General features: G+C 41.2%; 1 long non-coding RNA gene across 1 annotated transcript; it reads left to right on the plus strand.

The window, feature by feature from the left end:
- Positions 1-22,188: 22,188 nt before the first annotated feature.
- LOC115195191 (uncharacterized) lies at positions 22,189-24,688 on the plus strand. Its single transcript, XR_003878607.1, has 2 exons — positions 22,189-22,362; positions 24,406-24,688. It is a non-coding gene; the product is annotated as an uncharacterized LOC115195191 (long non-coding RNA).
- Positions 24,689-25,282: the final 594 nt, after the last annotated feature.

Below are 25,282 nucleotides of genomic sequence, written 5' to 3' on the forward strand. Positions count from 1 at the left end.
CAGTGGTTGTAGAGGGTGCAACAGGTCAGCGCCTCAGGAGTATATGTCAGTTGGCTTCTCATAGCTGATCATTCAGAGTCAGAGACAGCAGGTGCGGTAGAGAGAGAGAGTAGATAACAGCAGGTCCGGGACAAGGTCCACATCCGGTGAACAGGTCAGGGTTCCATAGCCGCAGGCAGAACAGTTGAAACTGGAGCAGCAGCATGACCACGTGGACTGGGGACAGCAAGGAGTCATCAGGCCAGGTAGTCCTGAGGCATGGTCCTAGGGCTCAGGTCCTCCGAGAGAAGAGGGAAAAGGGTGAAAGAGAGAAAGAGAGAGAGAGAGTTAGATTGAGCTTACATTTAAATTCACACAGGACACCGGATAAGACAGGTGAAATACTCCAGATATAACAGACTGATCCTATCCCCCCGACACAAACTATTGCAGCATAAATACTGGAGACTGAGACATGTCATCAAAGTATTGATTAAAACACACTGATTTTCAATGAAGTTCTATGGTTGCCTCAACAGTACTCTGTAGAGTTGCACCATGGCGTAGCTGGAGGACAGCTAGCTTCCATCCTCCTCTGGGTACATTGACTTCAATACAAAATCTAGGAGGCTCATGGTTCTCACCCCCTTCCATAGACTTACACAGTAATTATGACATCTTCCGGAGGACGTCCTCCAACCTACAGAGCTCTTGCAGCATGAACTGACCTGTTGTACACCCATTCAAAGGATCAGAGAATGAATGTAGTACTGAAAGGCTAAACTACCTGTAGCTAGCACTGTAGTGTATGCAATGTGATGAGTAGTTGTGTCAAAGAGAGAGAAAGTCAGTTGTTGAACAGTTTTGAAGAAATTCATTTCTTCCAAAATGAAGGAGAAGCGAGAGAGTGAGAGAGAGCTAGCTATATTTCCTTGTCTTTTTTTCACTTTCACTTTCCCTAAGTGAATGCAGATAGCTTGTTTAGCCTACTCAATCAGCCGGCTAAATTGAGAGGGATGCTATGTTAGCTTTCTGGCTATGGCTATCCAACACTGGAACTGTTGCAAGTCAAGGTAAGTGGTTGGGTTTATTACCAATGGAAAAAGATCACACCTCCAACTCTGGAGCAGCACAGGCATATACAGTGCCTTGCAAAATTATTCATCCCCCTTGGCATTTTTCCAATTTTGTTGCATTACAACCTGTAATTTAAATGGATATTTATTTGGATGTCATGTAATGGACATACACAAAATAGTTGAAATTGGTGTAGTGAAATTAAAAAACAACTTGTTTAAAAAAAATCTAATAAATAAAAAATGGGTGCGTGCATATGTATTCACCTCCATTTCGATGAAGCCCCTAAATAAGATCTGGTGCAACCAATTACCTTCAGAAGTCACATAATTAGTTAAATAAAGTCCACCTGTGTGAAATCAAAGTGTCACATGATCTGTCACATGATCTCAGTATATATTCAGCTGTTCTGAAAGGCCCCACAGTCTGCAACACCACCAAGCAAGTGGCACCATGAAGACCAAGAAGCTCTCCAAACAGGTCAGGGACAAAGCTGTTGAGAAGTACAGATCAGGGTTGGGTTATAAAAAAATATCAGAAACTTTGAACATCCCACGGAGCACCATTAAATCCATTACTTAAAAAATGGAAAGAATATGGCACCACAACAAACCTGCCAAGAGAGGGCCGCCCACCAAAACTCACGGACCAGGCAAGCAGGGCAATAATCCGAGAGGCAAGAGACCAAAGATAACCCTGAAGGAGCTGCAAAGCTCCACAGCGGAGATTGGAGTATCTGTCCATAGGACCACTTTAAGCCATACACTCCACAGACCTGGGCTTTATGGAAGTGTAGCCAGAAAAAAGCCATTGCTTAAAGAAAAAAATAAGAAAACACATTTGGTGTTCGCCAAAAAGCATGTGGGAGACTCCCCAAACATATTGAAGAATGTACTCTGGATGAGACTAAAATTGAGCTTTTTGGCCATCAAGGAAAACGCTATGTCTGCCGCAAACCCAACAACTCTCATCACTCCGAGAACACCATCCCCATAGTGAAGAATGGTGGTGGCAGCATCATGCTGTGGGGATGTTTTTCATCGGCAGGGACTGGGATACTGGTCAGAATTGAAGGAATGATGGATGGCGCTACATATAGGGAAATTCTTGAGGTAAACCTGTTTCAGTCTTCCAGAGATTTGAGACTGGGACGGAAGTTCACCTTCCAGCAGGACAATGACCCTAAGCATACTGCTAAAGCAACACTTGAGTGGTTTAAGGGAAACGTTTAAGTGTGTTGGAATGGCCTACTCAAAGCCCAGACCTCAATTCAGTTGAGAATCTCCCGTATGACTTAAATATTGCTGTACACCAGTGGAACCCATCCAACTTGAAGGAGCTAGAGCAGTTGGGCCATGAAGAATGGGCAAAAATCCCAGTGGTAGATATGCCAAGCTAACAGAGACATACACTAAGAGACGTGCAGCTGTAATTGGCGCAAAAGGTGGCTCTACAAAGTATTGACTTTGGGGGGTGAATAGTTATGCACGCTCAAGTTTTCAGTTTTATTGTCTTCTTTCTTGTTTGTTGCACAATTAAAAATGTTTGTATCTTCAAAGTGGTAGGCATGTTGTGTAAATCAAATGATTCAACCCCCCCCAAAAAATCTATTTTAATTCCAGGTTGTAAGGCAGCAAAATAGGAAAAGTGCCAAGTGGGTGAATACTTTCGCAAGCCTCTGTATACTCAATCTGCTATAGCCAATGACCTCTGTGAACGCTCAACTCACCCACTCCCTGACCTCTGTGACGGCTCAACTCACCCACACCCTAACCTCTGTGAAGGCTCAACTCATCTAAAGATACACACGTGCACAAGAAAGCGCACACAGATAGACACACACGCACGCACGCACGCACGCACGCACGCACACACACACACACACACACACACACACACACACACACACACACACACACACACACACACACCCTGACATCTGTGTCTGTGGGGTCATCTCATTGCCGGAGAGTGTGAATAGGGAATGTGTGAATGTTTTATTCTGTCGAAAAACAGATTGTGTCTCTAGGGAAAACTACTCACTCACTCACTCATTCACTCCCAGACAGACAAACAACACTTTAAACCTTACACTGATATTAAACCAGAATCAGAGTTTCTGAGATGGTTTGGTCAGGGAGACTAATGGAAAAACAGACACCATGTTTCATGGTTGTTTAGTTCAAGACATTACTATTCTTATTCTTAGGGCGTGACCTAAAAGAGATCTCATACACACATCAAATATTAACCTGCAGGTAATGGACGTAGACAGGACATTATCTGTTATCTCTCTCTCTCTTAATCGCTCTCTCTCTCTTTCTCTCACTCACACACACACACTCCTTACTGACTTGTGAGTCATAACCATTAGCATTGATTTCCGTTTCCCAGAGCGACCACTGTCACCGCGGCGATAGAGTGCATGCTGGGTCGTAAATTCACCAGCGCTACGTCAGCACGACAACGACAGCTTCCACCCCCAGACAGCACTGATAGTGTCTCTCTCTGTCACTCACACACACACACACACACACACACACACACACACACACACACACACACACAAACACACACACACACACACACACACACACACAATACAGTCTGAAGGTGTGGTTCTATACAGACAGTTAATTATTTGAACCAGTATAGTTTATAGTGAAGTGCAGACATATCTTTATCTTCTGAGCCAGACATGGTAGGACACATACTGAACAGTATAGCACCTCTGTCTTTTCAGAGTCCGACTAGTGGCAACTGACTGCATCTCTTAATGGAGCTCCCTATGTTTGTGGACAACATAGGTCCTATGGCCAGATGCTCTTCAGCCTTTTGAGTAGGCCTGAAAGCTGTGCTCTCTCTTGGTATTTTATATTGGTCATGTCTTCTTGGGTGTTTCACAGTTCTGATCATTCTAAAGTCTTGTGAAGATATACAGTTGAAGTCGGAAGTTTACATACACCTTATGTCACGTCCTGACCAGTGAAAAGGGTCATTTGCCATAGTAGAATGGTCAGGGCGTGGCAGGGAGGTTGTTTTGTGTGTTTTGGGGTTTTTTGTTTCTAGGGGAATTTGTTCTAGTTTTCTATTTCTATGTTTCGTTTTCCATGTTTGGCCGAATATGGTTTCCAATCAGAGGCAGGTGTCTTTCGTTGTCTCTGATTGAAAGCCATACTTAGGCAGCCTGTTTTCCTTTGGGTTTTGTGGGTGGTTATTTTCCCTTTAGTTGTTGTACCTGACGGAACTGTTGGTCGTTTTTGTTATTTTTGTAAAGTGTTCTTCATTAAAGAATTAAGAATGAGCACTAGCCACGCTGCGCCTTGGTCTATTCAATACGGAGCTTGTGACACCTTAGCCAAATACATTTAAACCAATTTTTCCACGATTTTTCTAACTGTCTTAGGTCAGTTAGAATCGCCACTTTATTTTAAGAATGTGAAATGTCAGAATAATAGTAGCTTTTATTTCTTTCATCACATTCCCAGTGGGTCAGAAGTTTACATACACTTAATTAGTATTTGGTAGCATTGCCAGTAAATTGTTTAACTTGGGTCAAACGTTTCATGTAGCCTTCCACAAGCTTCCCAGAATAAGTTGGGTGAATTTTGTCCCATTCCTCCTGACAGAGCTGGTGAAACTGAATCAGGTTTGTAGGCCTCCTTGCTCGAACATGCTTTTTCAGTTCTGCCCACACATTTTCTATGGGATTGAGGTCAGGGCTTTGTGATGGTCACTCCAATACCTTGACTTTGTTGTCCTTAATTAAGCCAATATCGTCACAACTTTGGAAGTATGCTTAAGGTCATTGTCCATTTGGAAGTCCCATTTGCGACCAAGCTTTAACTCCAAAATTGTCCTCCTCATGATGCCATCTATTTTGTGAAGTGCACCAGTCCCTCCTGCAGCGAAGCACCCCCACAACATGATTCTGCCAACCCCTTGCTTCACGGTTGGGATGGTGTTCTTTGGCTTGCAAGCTTCCCCTCCAAACATAACAATGGTCATTATTGCCAAACAGTTCCAGGGGACATTTCTCCAAAAAGTACAATCTTTGTCCCCTTTTGCAGTTGCAAACCGTTGTCTGGCTATTTAATGGTGGATTTGGAGCCGTGGCTTCTTCCTTGCTGAGCAGCCTTTCGGCCTCTGTCGACATAGGACTTGTTTTACTGTGGATATAGATACTGTTGTACCTGTCCTTTGCTGTTGTTCTGGGATTGATTTGCACTTTTCTCACCAAAGTACGTTCATCTCTAGGAGACAGAATGGGTCTCCTTCCTGAGTGGTGTGACGACTGCGTGGTCCCATGGTGTTTATACTTGCGTACTATTGTTTGTACAGATGAATGTGGTACCTTCATGCGTTTGGAAATTGCTCCCAAGGATGAACCATACTTGTGGAGGTCTACAATGTTTTTTCTGAAGTCTTGGCAGATGTTTTTGATTTTCCGATAATGTCAAGCAAAGAGGCACTGAGTTTGAAGGTAGGCCTTGAAATACATCCACAGGTACACCTCCAGTTGACTCAAAGGATGTCAATTAGCCTATCAGAAGCTTCTAAAGCCATGACATAATTTTCTGGAATTTTCCAAGCTGTTTAAAGGCACAGTCAACTTAATGTATTCTGACCATCTGAAATTGTGATACAGATAATTATATGTGAAATAATCTGTCTGTAAACAATTGTTGGAAAAATTACTTGTGTCATGCACAAAGTAGAGTTTGTTAACAAGAAATGTGTGGAGTGGTTTAAAAATGAGTTTTAATGACTCCAACCTAAGTGTATGTACATTTCTGACTTCAAATGTATTACAGTAGTGGACCAAGTAGGTCAGAGGATGAACCCTACAAGGACAAGTCTAAGACTTCTGTGTGAATGAATGTACATATACGGAAGTGTGTGTGTTCCTTCTCGTCTGAATACACTCCTTTCAGTTCAACGCAGATCCATGTCAGAGATTTGATTAGAGGTTACTGATGCATAACTAAATATTATTAGCATAATCGTCTTTCATCAAATATCAGCTTTCATCTTGCTATTTTTGAGTGGGACCGTTAGGGAGCTAATGTAAGTCTGCTGATCCATCCACGCCCCTGTTAATAGCTCTTATGTTATAACTGTTATAAACGGGACCGATGCCTTTTGACTAACTAGGACTTCTTTCAATCTTTTCTTCCTTTATTTCCTTCACTTGTTTTTTTTTCTGTGTTTTGTGACAGGTTTCTGGGGTCACACTAAAGGCTCGTTGGAGACCATGATTAGAACCTCGATTCAAACGTAATTTCGGAAGCCTCAAACTCACATTCGGTACTCTCAACATAACTCACCTACGGTACTCTCAACATGACTCACCTACTGTACTCTCAACATAACTCACCTACGGTACTCTCAACATCACTCACCTACGGTACTCTCAACATAACTCACCTACGGTACTCTCAACATGACTCACATACGGTACTCTCAACATGACTCACCTACGGTACTCTCAACATGACTCCCCAACGGTACTCTCAACATGACTCACCTACGGTACTCTCAACATAACTCACCTACGGTACTCTCAACATAACTCACCTACTGTACTCTCAACATGACTCACCTACTGTACTCTCAACATGACTCACCTAAGGTTCTCTCAACATGACTCACCAACGGTACTCTCAACATAACTCACCTACGGTACTCTCAACATAACTCACCTACTGTACTCTCAACATGACTCACCTACTGTACTCTCAACATGACTCACCAACGGTACTCTCAACATAACTCACCTACGGTACTCTCAACATAACTCACCTACGGTACTCTCAACATAACTCACCTACGGTACTCTCAACATGACTCACCTACGGTACTCTCAACATAACTCACCTACGGTACTCTCAACATAACTCACCTACGGTACTCTCAACATAACTCACCTCAAGGCATTTATTATCCTGCCTAGGGTTGAAAAATTCCAGGAACTTTCAATAAATTCACAGTTTTTTTCCAAAATCTCGATTAGAGAATTCCCTGAATCAGGAGGGAATAAGCATGAAATCCGGAATCCTCCAACAAAATAGTGAAAGTTTTCCAACCATAGTCCTGCCTAAGTATGTCTACCTAACAGTACATGCAGTTGCTTTATTTTCATCTGGGTTGCTGTGATCATATCTCTTAGAAAGGTAAATTAGAATTCTTACAGTGGACTGTGATTCATCTGAGGGATGAAGCTGGTACCTGGGGAGGGGGTTGGTCCGTAGGGGCTTCTGTAACACCTGGGGAGCCAAGGTAACAAGGCTATCCCCACGGCAATATGCAAAGCAATATACAATATACCCAGAATGCAGTGCAGCTTTTATGTCAAGTATTCTCAATCTCTCGCTTGCTCTCTCTCTCTCTCTGAAGCTCAGGGTTGTTTCCTGCCAGCAGCACCAACATTAAACACAACACACTGGAACACACACAACAATACCCTCAGGGGTGGCACCTGAGGGTAGTGCTGTGTGTGTGTGTGTGTGTGTGTGTGTGTGTGTGTGTGTGTGTGTGTGTGTGTGTGTGTGTGTGTGTGTGTGTGTGTGTGTGTGTGCGTGTGTGTGTGTGCGCCTTTCATCAAGATCCATTGATATTGAATTTGTTTATATATGGATTTATTCAACTAATTATATTTTTTGAAATATTTAATTATTTATTTGATAAATAACATTCAGGTAGAACAAGTGAAGAAAAATGTATTGAGATCAGAGTGGGCTGGAGGTTATAGATGTTTGTATTTTGATATATTTATACTGTATATCATCATACAATCATGCTAAGTTTCTGCACTCAATACTGTAAGTAAACTGGTATGTTTTTTTTTATTGTTGTAAAGTTAAGTGCCAAAAGCCAGTCAGAATGATCATAATTACCTGCATAAATGTAGGTATTGTCTGAACACTTTTGGCTATATCAAAATCATAACCCATTTCTTTCATGTAGAACCTTCTTGGAACCATTCTATCCATTTAAATTATGAAACACAAATAAAAATCTTTAGCAGACAAGAATACTGTACAGTTTGTTTTATCAGGTATAGTTAGAATACTGTACAGTTTGGTTTATCAGGTATAGTTAGAATACTGTACAGTTTGTTTTATCAGGTATAGTTAGAATACTGTACAGTTTGGTTTATCAGGTATTGTTAGAATACTGTACAGTTTGGTTTATCAGGTATAGTTAGAATACTGTACAGTTTGGTTTATCAGGTATAGTTAGAATACTGTACAGTTTGGTTTATCAGGTATAGTTAGAATACTGTACAGTTTGTTTTATCAGGTATAGTTAGAATACTGTACAGTTTGGTTTATCAGGTATTGTTAGAATACTGTACAGTTTGTTTTATCAGGTATAGTTAGAATACTGTACAGTTTGTTTTATCAGGTATAGTTAGAATACTGTACAGTTTGTTTTATCAGGTATAGTTAGAATACTGTACAGTTTGGTTTATCAGGTATTGTTAGAATACTGTACAGTTTGGTTTATCAGGTATAGTTAGAATACTGTACAGTTTGGTTTATCAGGTATTGTTAGAATACTGTACAGTTTGTTTTATCAGGTATAGTTAGAATACTGTACAGTTTGGTTTATCAGGTATTGTTAGAATACTGTACATTGCGGTTTGTCAAGTATAATTAGAAGGAACACTAAACCCTGATCAGAATGTATTATAAATCATACTGTAGTCAGTGAGGAGCTGTATAGGATTTCAACTTGTTCTTCCTGTATTGACGTTATCATGTCCTCGGTGTGTGTGTGTGTGTTTGTGCATGCATGCGCGTGTGTGTATGTGTGTGTGTGTGTGTGTGTGTGTGTGTGTGTGTGTGTGTGTGTGTGTGTGTGTGTGTGTGTGTGTGTGTGTGTGTGTGTGTGTGTGTGTGTACTGGTCATCTGCTGTTATTGGACCAAGCTAACAAATCAATACCTAGCAGTACAGTGGGTCAAAGAGTAAACACACAGGCATGCTGAACTCCATACAGTCCACTGCCACAGTCATTAACATATATACACACACACTCACACACACACACACACACACACACACACACACACACACACACACACACACACACACACACACACACACACACACACACACACACACACACACACATAGACACCTATACATTTGCAAACTTCTTAATGCACAAAATAACTTTGTATAGATTTTTGTCTGCTTATCTTCTAAAAGTGCGGCAGAGACACATTTTCATGCAATACATAATATGTATGCAGAGGAAAGCGTAAGACGGTTTATTAAAATACAAAGTAAGTCTATTCTTTTAAATGTTTGTCAACATAAGATGAAATGAGTAGTTGAAAATATTTATAGCTAAACATGGCATTAAGTATAGCTAAATATGGCATTAAGTGGCATTAAGAATAGATAAACATGGTATTAAGTATAGATAAACATGGTGTTAAGTATAGATAAACATGGCATTAAGTATAGATAAACATGGTGTTAAGTATAGATAAACATGGCATTATGTAAAGCGAAAACATGGCATTAGGTATAGATAAACATGGCATTAATTATAGATAAACATGGCATTAAGTGGCATTACGTATAGATAAACATGGCATTAATTATAGATAAACATGGCATTAAGTGGCATTACATATAGATAAACATGGTATTAAGTATAGCTAAACATGGCATTAATTATAGATAAACACGGCATTAAGTGGCATTAAGTATAGATAAACATGGCATTAATTATAGATAAACATGGCATTAAGTGGCATTACGTATAGATAAACATGGCATTAAGTAAAGCTAAACATGGCATTAAGTGGCATTAAATATAGATAAACATGGCATTAAGTATAGATTAACATGGCATTAGGTATAGCTAAACATGGCATTAAGTATAGATAAACATGGTATTACATATAGCTAAACATGGCATTAAGTGGCATTAAATATAGATAAACATGGCATTAAGTATAGCTAAACATGGTATTAAGTATAGCTAAACATGGTATTACGTATAGCTAAACATGGCATTAAGTGGCATTAAGTATAGCTAAACATGGCATTAAGTATAGATAAACATGGCATTAAGTATAGATAAACATGGCATTAAGTATAGATAAACTGTCACATCCTGACCAGTAATAGGGGTTATTTGTTATTCTAGTTTGATCAGGGCGTGGCAGAGGGTATTTGTTTCATGTGGTTCGGGGTGGTGGTTTGTTAGTAGGGTATTTGTAGGCTATTTGATTTATGTATTCCGGGGGTTTTTGGGCACTGTTCCATGTTAGTGTATTTCTATGTTCTGTCTAGTCTTTTGTATTTCTATGTTTTGTTAATTGGGGTTGGACTCTCAATTGGAGGCAGGTGTTTTCTAGTTGCCTCTGATTGAGAGTCCTATATATAGGTATGTGTTTGTTGAGTGCTTTGTGGGAGATTGTTCTGTGTATAGCCTTGTGCCTTACCAGCCTGTGAATAGTCGTTGTGTTTTCTTTGTGTACATGTTTATTTTGGTTCTCCTTCTTCACCAAATAAAAGAAGATGAGTGCACATATTCCTGCTGCGTTTTGGTCCACTTTATCTGACGACAATCGTTACATAAACATGGCATTAAGTGGCATTAACTATAGCTAAACATGGCATTAAGTATAGATAAACATGGCATTAAGTATAGATAAACATGTCATTAATTATAGATAAACATGGCATTAAGTGGCATTAATCATAGATAAACATGACATTAAGTATAGATAAACATGTCATTAATTATAGATAAACAAGGCATTAAGTATAGATAAACATGACATTGTCGTGTCTTTGGCATCATTAAAACTGAAGACATGTTTATTAAATAACTCTCTGTAATTATTATTACGCGATTAAACTGATTAATCGTGTAACTGTAATTAACTAGAAGGTCGGGACACCAAGGAAAATATTCAGATTACAAAGTTGTAATTTTCCTAATATAACTTTCAGATATTATAATATCTGATTGATTAGTCTTCTGATTGGTCTTCACGCCAGTCTCATTCCAAACGTCGTAAATTGTTGTTTATCTGCACGAACCCAGTCTTTACAAAGTCATACATACATCAATTGTCTTAAAATAATTTATTTAATAAACTAAGTAATTCACAGAAAGCATACAAAACAGTGGGTATCGTTACAAAGAAATGGTAGAAGAATGTGCCCTAGTGGGCTAAACCGGCATGGCGGCTTGTTAGGCAAAAGGGGAGTGGGGGTCAGCTGAGAAGACACTACAGAGTTGCTAAATATTAACAATTGATATTAACAATTGAATCCTTTGCACATGAACGCTCACTCATTCGGGAACAATTGCAATCTATATATATTTACGCTCAGTGTGTTGTCGGGATCCTTGTTGGAGAGTTTGGTTCTGTTGGAGAGTTTCGTCCTCGCGTTCTCTCTCTCTCTCTCTCGGTTAGAATGGATATTTCTAAGTGACATTCATTAATGTTGTTATAGGAGAGATGTTTCGGCGGTCTTCGCGTTCAATGATACCGAATTCCTAGCTGCAGACTAGTAATTAATATCAAAGACTTGTTCTTATTCTGTCGGTAGTCTAATAGTTTAACCACGTGGTATGGTTAAAGTTCAGTAGAGGAATGCATGGTCAAACCTTGGCCCTCTCGTTATTGAGGTAAGCTGGTCTAAGGAAAGAAACCCTGGGTGGGGGTTTATATTCTGAACGTAGAAAAGGCTGTCACATGACGCCAGGTCCTGTCTGTGTCCCTGGGGGCGTGCCGATGACTTAGTTAAGACTCCAAAGGGAATTGGAGTTTCCATCATTAAACAGTCCAAAATCACATTACACAATATCACAAACAGTTATATCCTTATTCATTAATTTTATACAACCATTTAGATGTAAGTCTCCTAGCTGAGGCTAGTATATAAACATTATTATGGTAATATTGTCTCTCATGAGTTTCATAAAATTGTACCAAACGGAGCAGTTCGTAGCTGGAATCTTCACCGACCTTTTATACCTTCCCTAGAACATAAATGTCGTTTGGTTCTCCAATTCTGTGAGGTGGAAGCATCCTTTGTTCTCTATATGAAACCCACTCTGTCTCAAAACTGTGGCCATGAGGCAGGACATTCTCCTTCGGAATTTATGACCGCACTCACTTAGCCTGGTGTCAGAAGTATAGAGGTCGGGAGATGGTGCATAGAAAAGGCCTGGTGCAGAGGGAGGGGGGTCAACTGTGCTCGCTGTACCCAAAGAGGCAACATCATGACAACATTAAGTATAGATAAACATGGCATTAAGTGGCATTAAGTATAGCTAAACATGGCATTAAGTATAGATAAACATGGCATTAAGTGGCACTAAGTATAGATAAACATGGCATTAAGTGGCATTACGTATAGATAAACATTGCATTAAGTGGCATTAAGTATAGATAAACATGGCATTAATTATAGATAAACATCGCATTAAGTATAGCTAAACATGGCATTAAGTGGCATTAAGTATAGATAAACATGGCATTAAGTGGCATTAAATATAGCTAAACATGGCATTAAGTGGCATTAAGTATAGATAAGCATGGCATTAAGTGGCATTAAGTATAGATAAACATGGCATTAAGTGGCATTAAGTATAGATAAATATGGCATTAAGTGGCAATAACTATAGATAAACATGGCATTAAGTGGCATTAAGTATAGCTAAACATGGCTTAAAGTCTAGATAAACATGGCATTAATTATAGCTAAAAATGACATTAAGTGGAATTAAGTATAGCTAAACAAGGCATTAAGTGGCATTAAGTATAGCTAAACATGGCATTAAGTATAGATAAACATGGCTTAAAGTATAGATAAACATGGCATTAAAGTATAGACAAACATGGCATTAAGTGTAGATAAACATGGCATTACGTATCGATAAACATGGCATTAAGTGGCATTAAGTATAGCTAAACATAGCATTAAGTATAGATAAACATGGCTTAAAGTATATATAAACATGACATTAAGTAATGATAAACATGGCTTAAAGTATAGATAAACATGGCATTTCGTATCGATAAACATGACATAGATAAACATGGCTTGAAGTATAGATAAACATGACTTAAAATATATATATACATTTCATTAAGTATAGCTAAACATGGCATTAAGAGTAGATAAACATGGGATTTTCATCACAGATGGTCAACAGAAATCCGCCTCTCTCTCTCTCTCTCTCTCTCTCTCTCTCTCTCTCTCTCTCTCTCTTTTCTTCTCCATCCCATTACACCTCCCCCTCTTTTGATCGACAGCAACACTTCCTGTAGCTGAAAAGTGGTTTCTTATCCTCCTTCCTCAATCTGTCAGTTATTACCTCTCCCTCTCTCCTTGTCTCTCCGTCCATCCACCCTTCCTCCCTTTGTCAGTTAATACCTCTCCCTCTCTCCTTGAAGGACTTTATCCAACAAAACGACCATTTGATGTGTAGCTGGGACCCTTGGGACTGCAAACAGAGGAAGATCTTCAAAGGTAAGTGATTTATTTTATCGCTATTTCTGACTTTCTTGATGCCTCTGCTTGTTTGGAAAATGTTTGTAATGCTTTTGTACACGGGGTGCAGTCCTCAGATAATCGCATGGTATGCTTTCGCCGTAAAGCCTTTTTGAAATCTGACAAAGCGGCTGGATTAACAAGAAGATATGCTTTTAAACGATGTAAGACACTTGTATCTTCATGAATGTTTAATATTACGATTTTGTATTTTGAATGTGGCGCACTCCGATTTCACCGGAAGTTTTTGAATTTGATCCCGTTAACGGGATTTCCGCGCTAAGTTAATACCTCTCCCTCTCACCTTGTCTCTCCGTCCATCCATCCTTCCTCCCTCTGTCAGTTAAAACCTGTTAGGGCTACCCCCCCCACTTCTCTTAATTTCCGCCTAAATTCATACCCAAATCTAACTGTCTGTAGCTCAGGCCCAGTAGCAAGGATATGCATTTTCTTGGTTTCATTTGAAAGGAAACACTCTGACGTTTGTGGAAATGTGAATTGAATGTAGGAGAATATAACACAATAGATCTGGTAGAAGAAAATACAAGGAAACAAACATACGTTTTCTGGTTTCTATTGTTGTTGCACCATCTTTCAACTGAAAAGGAACAGCCAAACATTCAGATAGGATGCTGGGGATAATTTCTATGCAGAATGTAAGAGGGCAACAGTATATGAGAAAAGTTTCAGAAACATATCTTCAGGAATGAGCGAGCTACATGACATTGAGCATGAGGTCACCCAGGTGTCCCACACAAATGTACCCAAATGTACCCAAGTGGCCAAATTGATACAGTGATACATTTTGATGTAAAAACTATATACAAAATACAAAAATTATATTCTAACACACCACTCAAATAAAGTACAAAAAATAATACAAATATAAAATGTTGAAAAATTTTAATAACAAGGGTAACCATTTACATACATTCAATGTACAGTATTGTGAGGACCCTCAGTCCTCTACACAAAATTGTGCTGCTTGTGCCATGGCCCATAGCAGTCTCTTTCTGCTGTAAAGCAGAGGGTTACTGAACAGTTGGTGCAGGTGATGGGGCATTTCCTGTGACAAAGGGCACAGCGTCGCCTCCCCACTGTGCCCTTTTTGCCCTGAGGCACATTCATGCCTGCAGAGATGAATTTAGGCAGGTGAATACCACTGGTTGAAGGAGCAGACGAGGTAGAGGGGACAGAGGTAGAGGGGACAGAAGGTGCTGCAGTGGACTTGTTGTAGCCAGCAAGCTCCTGGATGAGCAGCTCTCGGAAGGCTAGCTGTGAGATGGGGGGCTTTCCACAGCTCTTGGCCATTTCCTTCTGTATAATAAATGAATTGACAACAGCAATGTCGATAAAATGATTAAAAAAAGTATTGTACCATTTCATGGTCTTGTGTAGCACATTATAGTAGCCTATCAGTGCATCTGATAGGTCTACACCCCCCATGCTCTTGTTATAGTCCTTGATAGCTGCAGGTATGGGGACATTTTTGGCTGTCCATGCCCCAGTAGCGCCCTTCACACGCCTGACGACGTGATCTCCACTGAAGGACTTGTGGATAGTGGAGCACATGACCACCTCCCTGGTATCCATCCACTTGACAAAGAGAAGGCCATCTTCACGGATCCACTGCATGGTACCCCGCTCAGCCCGCTTAGGCATGTCGTTCTCCTTGGTTTTGGGAAAGCCCACTCTGTTGGGCCGAATGGTGCCACAAGCCCACATATCCAGCTTCTTCAGGTCTGTGAACAGGGTAGGGCTTGTGTAGAAATTGTCCACAAACAGTTTGTAACCCTTCCCCAGCAGTTGAAAATCCAATAATGCCATGACAGAATCATAGCTGAGTCCCTTACCGGTCGCAAAACTGCTCTTCCCCTCATAAACAAAAAAATTGCACGTGTAGGCACACGCAGAATCAGCCAAAACAAACAGTTTGTAACCCCACTTGGTCGGCTTGTTACGCATGTACTGTTTTAGGCTGATTCTGGCCTTTGAGGCTACCATCCTCTCATCGATGGAAAGGTTCTGGGCGGGCTGAAAATAGGTCTTGCAGGCCTCAACTATACTGTGGTAGAGAGGTTTAATTCTGCAGAGCCTGTCATACCCCGCTGTGCCTCGCTTCTTGTCGTTGTCCCCGTCAACTTCTGGGTCACTGATATGAAGCGCCCGTGAGATTGTCAGAAACCTTTTACACGACATGACAGTGGAGGGGAAAGGCAGTTGATAGAGGGGTGCAGTTTTCCAATACTGTTTCAGGGTTTTCAGCTTGACTAGACCCATGTACATGACCATAGATAAATAACAAAAAATGTCTGCCATGGAAATAGGCTTCCATGCCTCTTTTTTGCCTGCCTGCTTCTTAGCACCATATTTATTAGTGTTCATGACAAGGGAATCAATCACTGAAGTTGTAAAAAACAGTTGAAAGAGTTGCATGGGGCTGTAGTTGGAGGTCATGTCCAGCTGAGGTCCTGGTGGCCTTTTAGGTCTGAATACTGGAGGTGGTGGGCCCACATCCTCCTCCAGCACAGAGTGCCAACGACCCTCCTCCTCTCTGATTGCTGGTTTAGCTTTGCCCCATCGACGTTTCTTTGTTACAGACTTCACACCTGGCCGGGTGGGGGTAGGTGTGGAGCCGGAGACAGCAGGGGTCTGGCTAGTTGATTCAGCTCTTGTGGGGGATGGGCACCTTGGCAGTGGGGGCTCCCAGTCAGAATCAGAAGGACTGTGAAGACACAGACACACAGATTATATACAGAGTTGGAAACCTCATGTCTAGATAAAAGACATGTAAAAAATATTTTAGATATACAGAGAGATTATATACAGAGTTGGAAACCCCATGTCTAGATAAAATACATGTAAAACATATAGATATTTTTTTTACATGTATCTAATATATACAGACACAGACACGCACTCATAATGTTTAGCCATGTGTACTTCACACAGTTCATTACATATATATGGCAAATAAATAAATACAAAATAATATATATATAACTCCAAACAACTCAAAAGAATAACATTTGATATTATTCATTTCAAACAACGGCATGAGAGGTACTGACCCATCCAAAATCGCGTCCTTTCCATGCAAAAACATTTCCTCAAATTCGGAGTCGACAGTTGACTCAGAATCTGATTCTTCTTCAACTAACTCGGTTTCACTATCTCTATCTATTTCATCAATTATGTCATGTACATCTGTATACCTGGACTTAGCCTTTGATTTTACAGATTTACTAGCCATAATTTTAACGATAAAACAGCTGGAAAATATCTCGACTCAAAACTGCTGCGCGCAAACAGATGTGGCTCCTGTGGCTGGAAGTTTCAATGGCGAATGGCTAAGTTACGCTCGGCTTTCGTTCAAGAGCTGGTCATTCCGGGTATTACCATTTCATACTGCCGTTTACCTTAGCTCATTGGCTATCTGCCAAGCTAGATTTCAAGACAATCAGTGGTGATTGGTCCGAAATACAGTCAATCAAAGAAGCACTGGTCATATCATTGGCGCGCAATGAAGTCATTGTTAGGTGTGTTCCAATCCGGTATTTTCGGTCAATACGTCCCGCAAAAAGAACAATCAAGTATGGTTGTGTTACTAGCAAACAAGAGATTGCAACAAAGCCAACCATGACTGGATAAACGTCAGTTTAGCGGGAGTAATTACATCGAATGCTTCGTCGAAAGTTGAAGGAATCAGAATTCATGACACTAGCCGGTTAGGAAATGTTTCGTGTTATGCTATAAAAATGGATTTGATAGAACAAACGACCATTTATTGTGAAGATTGGGCCTTTTGTATCACCAAAAGAAGAAGATCTTCAAAGGTAATTGATTATTTTATTGCTATTTCTGACTTTAGTGACGCTAATGCTTGGTTGGGAAATGCTACTAATGTTTGTGTTTGCGGGACGTTGTCCTCAGATTATTATAATCTATGTTTTCACCGCAAAGCCTTTTTGAAATCGGACAGTGTGGTTAGATTAACGAGAGTCTTGTCTTTAAATAGCTGTAAAATAGTCATATATTTCAGAAATTGAAGTAATAGCAATTCGAAGGTTTTTGAATAACCCGCCACAGGATTCAACTGGCTGTTGAGTGGGTGGGACGCAAGCGTCCCACCTAGCCCAGAGAGGTTAATACCTCTCCCTCTCTCCTTGTCTCTCCATCCATCCTTCCTCCCTCTGTCAGTTAAAACCTCTTACTTCTAGACGTTCCGCTAGCGGAACACCTGCTCCAATATCCAATGATAGGCGTGGCGCGAAATACAAACTCCTCGAAAATCCGAAAACTTCAATTTTTCAAACATATGACTATTTTACACCATTTTAAAGACAAGACTCTCCTTTATCTAACCACACTGTCCGATTTCAAAAAGGCTTTACAGCGAAAGCAAAACATTAGATTATGTCAGCAGAGTACCCAGCCAGAAATAATCAGACACCCATTTTTCAAGCTAGCATATAATGTCACAAAAAACAAAACCACAGCTAATTGCAGCACTAACCTTTGATGATCTTCATCAGATGACACTCCTAGGACATTATGTTAGACAATACATGCATGTTTTGTTCAATCAAGTTCATATTTATATCAAAAAACAGCTTTTTACATTAGCATGTGACGTTCAGAACTAGCATTCCCACCGAACACTTCCGGTGAATTTACTAAATTACTCACGATAAACGTTCACAAAAAAACATAACAATTATTTTAAGAATTATAGATACAGAACTCCTTTATGCAATCGCGGTGTCCGATTTTAAAATAGCTTTTCGGTGAAAGCACATTTTGTAATATTCTGAGTAGATAGCTCGCCATAAAGGGCTAGCTATTTTGACACCCACCAAGTTTGGTACTCACCAAACTCAGATTTACTATAAGAAAAATTGGATTACCTTTGCTGTTCTTCATCAGAATGCACTCCCAGGACTTCTACTTCAATAACACATGTTGGTTTGGTTCCAAATAATCCATAGTTATATCCAAATAGCGGCGTTTTGTTGTGCGTTCAAGACACTATCCGAAAATTCAAAATATTCCATTACCGTACTTCGAAGCATGTCAAACGCTGTTTAAAATCAATTTTTATGCGATTTTTCTCGTAAAAAAGCGATAATATTCCGACCGGGAGTCGTTGTTTTCGTTCAAAGACTGAAAATGAAAACATGGAGTCGTCTCGTGCACGCGCGCACCAGTCTCATTGTTCTCAGATCGACCACTTACCGAATGCGCTACTGTTTTTCAGCCATGGCCTGCAAAGTCATCATTCAACGTTCTGGCGCCTTCTGAGAGCCTATGGGAGCGTTAGAAAATGTCACGTTACAGCAGAGATCCCCTGTTTCGGATAGAGATGATCAAGAAGGCCAAGAAATGGTCAGAGAGGGCGCTTGCTGTTTGGAATCTTCTCAGGTTTTGGCCTGCCAAATGAGTTCTGTTATACTCACAGACACCATTCAAACAGTTTTAGAAACTTTGGAGTGTTTTCTATCCAAAGCTAATAATTATATGCATATTCTAGTTTCTGGGCAGGAGTAATAATCAGATTAAATCGGGTACGTTTTTTATCCGGCCGTGAAAATACTGCCCCCTATCCATAACAAGTTAATACCTCTCCCTCTCTCCATGTCTCTCTGTCCATCCATCCTTCCTCCCTCTGTCAGTTAATACCTCTCCCTCTCTCCTTGTCTCTCCGTCCATCTATCCTTTCTCCCTCTGTCAGTTAACCTTTCTGGTGCAGGCGTTCTGCTCGCGACTCACCTCAACAACATCCGGTGAAATTGCAGAGCGCCAAATTCAAAATACAGAAATAGTCATTATAAACATTCATAAAAAATACAAGTGTTATGCATCGGCTTAAAGATTTACTTCTTGTTAATCCAGCCCTTTTCTCAGATTTCAAAAAGGCTTTACGGCGAAAGCATACCATGCAATTATCTGAGGACCGCGCCCCGCTTACAAAAGCATACAAACATTTTACAACCAAGTAAAGGAATTACAAAAGTCAGAAATAGCGATAAAATTAATCACTTACCTTTGAAGATCTTCATATGGTTGCAGTCACAAGAGTTCCAGCTACACAATAAATGTTTGTTTTGTTCGATAAAGTCCCTCTTTATATCCCAAAAACTCTGTTTTGTTGGCATGTTTTGTTCAGTAATCCACTGGCTCAAAGGCGGTCAAAACATGCAGACGAATACATCCTAATAGTACCGGTAAAGTTCGTAGAAACATGTCAAACGATGTTTATAGTTAATCCTCAGGTTGTCAATTGTCTAAATAATCGATAATATTTCAACCGGACAATAGCGTATTCAATAGAAAGGAAAAACAACAAAGGGCGCTCACTCGGTCACGCGCGCAAACCAGCTCTGCATTCTTCCTCAGTCCACTGACAGAAAGGTGTCATTCTTCTTCATTTTTCAGAAACCAAGCCTGAAACAATGTTTAAAGACTATTGACATCTAGTGGAAGCCATAGGAACTGCAATCTGGGTCCTAACCCATTAGATACTCTATAGGTATTCAATTGAAAATACCCACATCAAAAAAATCCCACTTCCTGGATGGATTGTCCTCAGGTTTTCACCTGCCATATCAGTTCTGTTATACTCACATACATTATTTTAACGGTTTTGGAAACGTTACAGTGTTTTCTATCCAAATCTACCAATCATATGCACATGCTAGCTTCTAGGCGTGAGGAAGAGGCAGTTTACTTTGGGCACGCTTCTCATCCAGACGTTGAAATACTGCCCCCAAGCCATAAAAAGTTTTAATACCTCTCCCTCTCTCCTTGTCTCTCTGTTCATCCATTCTTCCTCCCTTTGTCAGTTAATACCTCTCCCTCTCTCCTTGTATCTCCCTCCTTCTGTCCTTCCCCTGCTGTCAGGAGTGCTACACTCTCCCTCCTCCTCCTCCTCCCTCTCTTCCCTCCTCCCTCTCTCCATTGCTGCCAGCTGCTCAGTCGTGTCCCGGCCCAGCAGATGTCACAACTCAACCGGTTGGAAGACAGCAGGGGGGAGGGAGGGGATTGGATGGAGAGGAGTATGGAGCAGGAATGACAGGGGAAAGGAGAGGAGGAAAGAGCGGAGGGGAGGGGAGACAGGAGAGAAGGCGGTTGGCGTATGGCAGGGAGACACAGAAGTGTATGAATGAGTACGACGTGTGTGTATGTGTGGCAGGGTGCCAGCTGTGCCATCTGTCTGCCTGGCAGGGCTGCACTCATTAACACAGGGGTTAATAGGAGTGGCAGCTCAACGCTAGTGTCTAACATCACCCTCGGGACACACTGGAGAAGAGGGCTCAGTGTGGGTGTGTGTGTTGCCACTTTGACACACAAATGGTTAACAGCAACCTGCTTGGATTGATATTAACCCTGGCACGTGTGGTGTAAGGTAGCACTCTGTGTGTGTGTGTGTGTGTGTGTGTGTGTGTGTGTGTGTGTGTGTGTGTGTGTGTGTGTGTGTGTGTGTGTCTTTCTTTGTGCATGTGCTTACACGCGCGTGTGTTATTTTTGATGAATTACGCCTTGCTGCTGTAATGATGTAGGAAGAATTGGGTTTGCAAAACCAAAGACTACTGCCCTGGGGGCAGGCACCAAACACACACACACACACACACACACACACACACACACACACACACACACACACACACACACACACACACACACACACAGGCCGAAGGATGGGGGTGGTAATTTGCATGTTATTACTGCATACTCATAACTAATTGTGTTAGGCTTGGCTATTAGCTCTGAGTGACAGGTTGAGAAATTGAGAGGCTGTTTCAATAACACACACACACACCAATATCCTATTTGCCTGTCCGTCTCTCAGCCCTGTACATTATCATCATAACACTCGGTTCTAAATGGAGCCGCTTCCCTCATCTCTCCTCATGACATAATGTAATTTATTAATAAACACTATAATTTTCTGTCAATGTACAGCCCACATCAGGGCACGCTCCTAACAGACAGATAGCTGTGTCCCAAATTGCATTCCCACACAAAGCGACAAAACATATTAACCTATAACGAATGCTGTATAGTTTAGCGGGATACATTTTCTGCCCTAACTTGCTTGTGCATTTATCGAGATTGCAGTGTGTACTTTTCTTAATTTGAAAATATGAAATTGCCTACCCATTTTATTTGGAGAAAATGGTTTAATTTCATGTCAACAGGGCAATATGTTTCTCTTAATGTAGGCTCTTATTAAAAATGAAAAAGAGAAGTGAAAGAATATGTAGCCTACGGTTTCTTCTGTAATCCCTGTTTCTACCAGGCTAGTGGATAGCTTGAGTATTGAAGACTTCTGTGATAACATAACACAGGTGTAGAGGATGAAGTAAAGCTCTGAAGTCTGCAGTGGATACCCACATGAGAACTGTCTCTGTGGCAGAGCTAGACTGGCATGCTGAAAGAGACAGACATAGTGTGTGCGTTGGTGCGTGTGTTTGTGCCTGTGTGTGCATGCGTGCGTCCATGCACGTGCTTGAGTCAAGATAGACAGGCTCTCTTATCCCAGCATGTGAGAGTGTTTAAGCCCTGGGACAATCTACAGTCCTTAGAAAAACCGCCCTGTTTCACAAAATAGCTCCAAAATTGGCTGCACTTACTTCCTATTCAACAGCCCATTTCTCCATTCAGCTCTCTCATTTCAGACCTATCCTTTCTAAAGTACCCTGTTCCACATTTCAGCTGGTTTTATATTTCCGGAGATTTCTACCCGTAGAACGGCAGCTAGGTCAGAGAAGGTAATGAAATTGCAGATAATTGAGACAAAATTCTGGCTATTTGGGAAATGGTTTTTGAAAGTAACCCTCTAGCAATACGTAAAAAAAAGACAGAAACGTTGGCTCTTTTGAGATGTTGAGGACTAAAACTTTCATATAATTAATGTCTTATGACTACTAATGTATAATATATGTTCTAATAACATGTAACATAATATGTGTTCTTTGCCTGGTGAAATATACAGAAATCAGCCTCGATTTTGTTCCTATCAGTCAGCTTCCTACTTCCTAGCATGCCGGTGATTCCTTATGAGTTTAGCAGCAGTCTCTGTTCTGTTTCATATCATCACTGAATGTCACTTCACTCACATTTATCCTGTCTTATTCGCAGTGTGTGTGTGTGTGTGTGTGTGTGTGTGTGTGTGTGTGTGTGTGTGTGTGTGTGTGTGTGTGTGTGTGTGTGTGTGTGTGTGTGTGTGCGCGTGCAATATCTCTTGGCACGTACCAATTCAGCATGATTTTAGTATCTAAATTCACTCTGAGCCTGGGGACTTTGGGAGAGTATGTGTTTCCTTGCTGTGTGATCTGTCCGTTGCTCTTCCTCCCTCTTCTTTTCAGACACGTAAAGACAGCTGTCAAGCTCACAGACAGCTTCTGCAAATCTGCATAGGTCTATTCCCACTGTAGGCAACTTGCTTGTGTGTGAAGTCTACAGTATGTGTGTGTTTCACATTGGGCTTAGAGTGAAGATAACCCTATCCATGCCTGCATTGTTTTGAGCATTATTTTTGTAATGCCATTATGAAGTCAACATGGGTACAGGAGGATGATTTCTCTTGGCAGTCTCTCTCTGCTGCAGCCATAGAGCCCCTTAACCCTGAAGTAGAACATCTGAGGAGTCAGCGGAGGACTGGAGACAGGACCATCCTCAGTCTGGAGAGAGACATCAAGACCTGAGGACTGGAGACAGGACCATCCTCAGTCTGGAGAGAGACATCAAGACCTGAGGACTAGAGACAGGACCATCCTCAGTTAGGAGAGAGACATCAAGACCTGAGGACTGGAGACAGGACCATCCTCAGTCTGGAGAGAGACATCAAGACCTGAGGACTAGAGACAGGACCATCCTCAGTTAGGAGAGAGACATCAAGACCTGAGGACTGGAGACAGGACCATCCTCAGTCTGGAGATAGACATCAAGACCTGAGGACTAGAGACAGGACCATCATCAGTCTGGAGAGAGACATCAAGACCTGAGGACTAGAGACAGGACCATCCTCAGTTAGGAGAGAGACATAAAGACCTGGGGACTAGAGACAGGACCATCCTCAGTTAGGAGAGAGACATCAAGACCTGAGGACTAGAGACAGGACCATCCTCAGTCTGGAGAGAGACATCAAGACCTGAGGACTGGAGACAGGACCATCCTCAGTTAGGAGAGAGACATCAAGACCTGAGGACTGGAGACAGGACCATCCTCAGTCTGGAGAGAGACATCAAGACTGGAGAATAACACACACAGAGAGAAAAAGGTTTGGAAGAGGGGAGATTGGACACACACAGACACTCACAGACGGACTGAGGTATGGAGGAAATACAGAGAGGAGACGAAGCATATTTTGAAATGCAACCATTGTCTTTTTTCTTCTTGTCTCTGCAATTCCTTATTCCTTGATACCATGGATAAAACAGTTTTCTTGTTGTAGTGTTTTTTCCTGGATGTGATCGTTTTTACGATATTACTGTGGTGGTGTAGCCAACAGCGCTACATGTGTTACGTGTTAAAGTGTGTGTTCTGTTTGGGATGAATGACAAACACATTCAGACCCCAGGTTACAAAATGGCCGCCCAGATTAAACCAGGGAGTTTTACTGCTTTCCCACACCTCCTTATGAAGTCTCACGAAATTACACACACCGCTGTGTTATTAACTGCTTGGGGCTAGCGCTAACACGCTATATACACACATGCGTGTACACACACACACAAACAACACCTGTGGTAAATCTAAATACTTAGCTTGTTGGTTGTGTGTTGAGTTAACCCCTTTGTCTCATCTCCTAGACGTTCCAGGGTAGCGATGATGTGGTGTATATCTTCAGCGCCAGGTGTCTGCTCTACAGTACCTCCAGAGAGGGAAGGTAGCAGATATCACTGAGAGATAGATCACCATCACCAAGCTACACACTCAGATACAACTACGGCAACAGGAGGGGACAGACACACCCACAAAGATAATGGTTACACACAAATGTACATGCAGCTTCTGAACAGAATAGAGTAAGAGAACTACAACAGGAGGTGTAGAAACAGGAGGGGGAACTGAGGAAAGCAGAAGAGGAGCAAAGGAAGAAAGAGGAAGAAAAAAGGAAAGCGAAGCAGAGGAACAGAGGAAGAGGAGAGAAGGAAAGAGAAGCAAAGGAGAGGAAAGAACAAAAGAGGAGCAGAGGAAAAGGAGAAGAGAGACAGCATGACGAGCTCAGAAAAAAAAGTGAAGCATAGTGGAAGAAGAGAGAGGCGGAACGGGAGAATGTGAGAAGATGGCAGACATTTTGAATGCTGAGACCAGGGGCGAGGCAGACATTTTGAATGCTGAGACCAGGGGCGAGCAAGACATTTTGAATGCTGTGATCAGGGGTGAGGCAGACATTTTGAATGGTGAGATCAGGGGCGAGGCAGACATTTTGAATGCTGAGATCAGGGGCGAGGCAGACATTTTGAATGGTGAGATCAGGGTTGAGGTAGATAAGATTGGTTAACTTTTTTACCCTTAGGCACAGATCTTGGATCAGCTTACCAACTGCTACTACTTGTATATAGCCTCATTATTGTTATTTTATTGTAACTTTTTATTTAGCAGCTATTTGTCTTACTTTTTAACTCTGTGTTGCTGGGAATGGGCTCCTAATGGGCTATTGTCTACACATGTTGTATTCAGCAC

Source organism: Salmo trutta, chromosome 6 (genome assembly GCF_901001165.1).
Source record: "Salmo trutta chromosome 6, fSalTru1.1, whole genome shotgun sequence".
Taxonomy (NCBI): Eukaryota; Metazoa; Chordata; class Actinopteri; order Salmoniformes; family Salmonidae; genus Salmo; species Salmo trutta.